This window comes from Capsicum annuum, chromosome 2, assembly GCF_002878395.1.
Source record: "Capsicum annuum cultivar UCD-10X-F1 chromosome 2, UCD10Xv1.1, whole genome shotgun sequence".
Taxonomy (NCBI): domain Eukaryota; kingdom Viridiplantae; phylum Streptophyta; class Magnoliopsida; order Solanales; family Solanaceae; genus Capsicum; species Capsicum annuum.
In genome coordinates, this window is record NC_061112.1 from 148,527,403 (window position 1) to 148,531,731 (window position 4,329).

The 4,329-nt window shown below is 28.6% G+C and overlaps 1 long non-coding RNA gene across 1 annotated transcript; it reads left to right on the top strand.

Annotated features, from left to right (window-relative positions):
* The first annotated feature begins 213 nt into the window (after positions 1–213).
* LOC107861423 lies at positions 214–2,310 on the top strand. Its single transcript, XR_001671809.2, has 3 exons — positions 214–510; positions 1,208–1,301; positions 1,915–2,310. It is a non-coding gene; the product is annotated as an uncharacterized LOC107861423 (long non-coding RNA).
* Positions 2,311–4,329: the final 2,019 nt, after the last annotated feature.

The following is a 4,329-nucleotide window of genomic DNA, read 5'->3' on the forward strand; positions in this document are numbered from 1 at the left end:
GTGAAGGACATGGAGATGTGTTTGACCATTTTAAAATTAAGTCCACCTACTTATTAGAGATTAGAGATACCATATAAAATCAAGGAAGATTTACATATATATACACTACCTAAAATTACCTCATTACATTATACATCAATTTGACCATAATATTTACACATATACCAAATTAATTATATAAATCAATTTATTTTTAATTTTCTCTTTCTTAAATATTCTACATCTCACAAAAAAAAAACTCTCTTCCATAATTTACCCCAATCTCTTTATCATCAACTTTTCCCCCCATTTTCCCGTAATTTACTTACCCCAATCTCTTTATCATCAACTTTTTTCCTCCTTTTTCCCTTAATTTACTCTCCAATCCCACTTTTCTCCAATATCTAGGAAATTACATCTCACAATATCTTCCTCTCTTCCGTAAATTTCTCCCCTATTTGCTCCCACTAAACAACCGATTTATCCTCCATTTCTGAATCCCCATTTTCATGCCCAAATTCAAGTTATCCTGTAAGTGGTGGTTACAAATTTCTTAGTTTTGAAAATTTTTTGATTTTTTTTTGTTGCTAAGTTTACCAATTTTTAAAAATTTTCCGTATGTTTTGTGGATGCATGTTCGTTTTTATTTCTTTGTCAAGTATTTTCTAGTTTCGTATTTCGATTTTTAAGGCTTTCTTCATATGATACAAGTTCGATTATTGGTTTGTAGATTTTTTTTTTCTTTTTTTTCAAATTCATGTTATCCTGTAAGTGGTGGTTAGAAATTTCTTAGTTTTGAATTTTTTTTTATTTTTTATTTGCTAACTTTACCAATTTTTTTGAATTTGCCCGTATGTTTTGTGGATGCATATTCGTTTTTACTTCTTTGTCAAGTATTTTGTAGTTTCATATTTCAATTTTTTATGTTTTCTTCATATAATACAAGTTCAATTATTGGTTTGTAGATTTTTCCTTTTTTAATTTTTTTCTTTTACATATTTTTGAATTTGTCAATATATTTTATGGATGCAACTTAGTTTATATAAAGTTAGCTAATTTTGCAAGTCATTTCAAGTTTATTAGTTCGATTTTTTGATTTTCTTCATATAATTCAAGGTGTAATTTTTTTTTCTTGGTTTGTACTTGATTCATGTTAATCGAATTACTGTAAAATTTTGGCATAATTTTTTTTTTTTTTTGTGATGCGTAATCAATGATGATTTTTCAGAATCGAGTAAATTCTTCCGGATTAGGTTACCCACATTTGGACTTTGACGTTTCACACCCACATTTCAAGAAGCAAAACATACTAGACCGATGAGGTAACTTAATTTAAATTTGATCCACATCATAAGAACTTTTGATTAACCAATGTGATATTATACATGTGAACTAATGTATGATCTGATCTCATACATGAGAACGAATGTATAATATGATCACATACATGTTAACCAATGTATAATATGATATCATACAACTGACCAAATGTATAATACGATATTATACAATTGAAGCAATGTATAATGTGATGTCATACATTGGGTCGAATGTACAATATGATATCATACGTGTTTACCAATGTATAATAAGCTATAATACAACTGTTCAACTTTATAATATGATTTTTCACAAGAACCAATGTATAATATGCAATCACACATGTTCACCAATGTATAATCAGACATCATACATGTTTTTCAATAATTCGTAGATATGAAGCAATTTATCGTACATCTGATATCATACATGTTATCAAAATTATCATACATGTTGGGCAATGTATAACGACATATCATACATGTTATCCAAATTATCATACATCCCACAACAAGCGTCTGATAGTTTGTAAGTAAATTACAGTTGATTTTCATGGATAACGATATTATAAGTAGTGTACTGATTATTATGTGATGTTTTATTTTTTGAAATTAGGGACTGTGGGGTCTTCGTCTGCGCCTATGCAAAAATATTAAGTAAAGGGCATCAAATTCATTCATGTGGGTTTGATGCTGCAATTCAACGTGTTCGCTATGCTTCATTACTGTGGCATTACGAAGTGGAAAAGGCAAACTAAGGGTACACGAGTGACAATGGCGATCCTCCTCGGCCAAGGAGGATTGTTCTCGATGAAATTGATCCTGATGCAATTGTTACTTTAGAGTAGCATTGTTTTAGAAAAACTAATTCTTAGTTTTGTGGTTGATATTAAACAATTCCAACTATACTTTGTTGATGTAAATGCACATTTTATGGATGTCCTCTTTTTTTTTTTTTTTGAAAAAAAAAATTTGCAGTTTATGACATAAATACTATAATGTTACCAGCTAACTCATTTGATTTTTGTATTTTTTGTTTTAAAGTTGTTAGTTTTTATTCGGATTCTTATCCAACTAATAAAGCTGATATTAAGTTTGACATGTATAAGTTACCCTTATACATGCGAAATTGTTGTTTATTTTGAGGTATGACACAAATTGTTAGATGTATAAATAACCATCATACATACATTTCTATGTGTTGTTTAATTATGGTTCTGAATTAATTTTTTTGGCGTATAAGTTACCCTCATACATGTTCATATGTACTTTTAGTAGAATCTAATATGAAATGTTAGAAGTATAAGTTTCCCTTATGCATGTGCAACTCTATAGCGGTTAGGGTTGATTTTATTATACATTAATGCAATTTGTTCGTAAATGAATAAGTTATCCTTATACATGTCTAACAACTTTTATTTATTTTGACATGTGCTACTATACATATGAACCTTCTGTCGTACATCTGAACCAACATATCATACATCTGAACCTACTGTCATACATCTGAACATACAGTCATACATCTGATCCAGCATATCATACATCTGAACCTACATTCATACACCTATACCAACGTATCATACATCTAGTTAATGAAATTTCATTTGATGTTGACTGTGTTTAAAAGATCACACAACAAGTGTTTGATAGTTTGTAAGTAAATTACAACTTTTTTTCATGTCTAACGATCTTATAAGTAATGTACTGATTATTATTTTATTTTATATTTTTGATATCAGAGACTATGGGGTCTTTGTCTGTGCCTATGTAAAAATATTATGCGGAGGGCACTAACTTCATTCACGTAGGTTTGATGCCGCAAGTCAATGTGCACAATTTGCTTCATTACTGTGGCATTACAGAGTCGAAAAGGCAAAATAAGGGTACATAAGTAATAATGGCGATCCGCCTCGGGCTAGGAATACTGTTCTAGATGTAATTGATACAAGTGAAATTGTTACTTTAGAGTAGCATTGTTTTTAAAATAGTCGGCATTGAAAAAACTAATTCTTCATTTTGTGGTTCATGTTAAACAATTCCAACTTTACTTTCTTGATGTTAATGCACATTTTAGGGATGACTTTTTATTTTTGAAAAAATTATTTCCAGGTACTAACGCACTACTGTAATGCTACCAACTAGTTCTGAATAAATTGCAAAACTAGTTCACACCATTCAACTTTTTAAAGTACGAAATATTTCACACGTTGAAACAAATGTATAATCTCATATCCCCATAAAACTGTTCTATGAGAGTTTCCTTTGCTTCTTATTAAAGATTGTAAAAAGTAGGATATCAAAATATTGAAATATTTCTGAGTTGGTTATGAAAATTTTCACCATTACACTTGCTCCCTTTTTGTATAATATGTTAGCATACATTAAAGCCTATGTATAATGAAATTTTGTCATTCTAGTAAATTTGCGAATGTATAATGTGTTGTTGTACATTCAAATCATTGTATAATGAAATTGTGCCGTTCCAGAAAGTATTCAAATGTATAATATTGATTCACATATATGATAAATTGGTTCACATGTATGACCTCATAATTATACATTGATTCACATGTATGATAAATTCTTTTACATGTATGATATCATATTCTAGGTTTACAAGCCTTGGATCCTATTTTTCAATTTCAACAAGATGTGACCTTTTCGAAAAAGTTGTTTTAAGACAAACAAAGGCCACACTTATTACTTTTTATTTTTACATCAAACCATCACTTATTAAATGGTCTTCTTCAACAACATCTGAAAAAATATTAAAAGCACAAACAACATTAAAAAAAATGATAAATTGGTTCACATGTAAGATCTGATTTTTTATTTTTATTTTTGTAACAAGAAAATAAAAAATCTAACTTGTACTATATGAAAAAAAAAACAAAAAAAATGAAATACTAAACTTGAATAGGATTGAAGAATAATGAAATTTGAAAATGAAGAATAAACGGAAACCCCTTAATTGGTAAAGTTGAACATGACAAAAAAAAATTAAAAAAAATTAATGAACTAGAATATT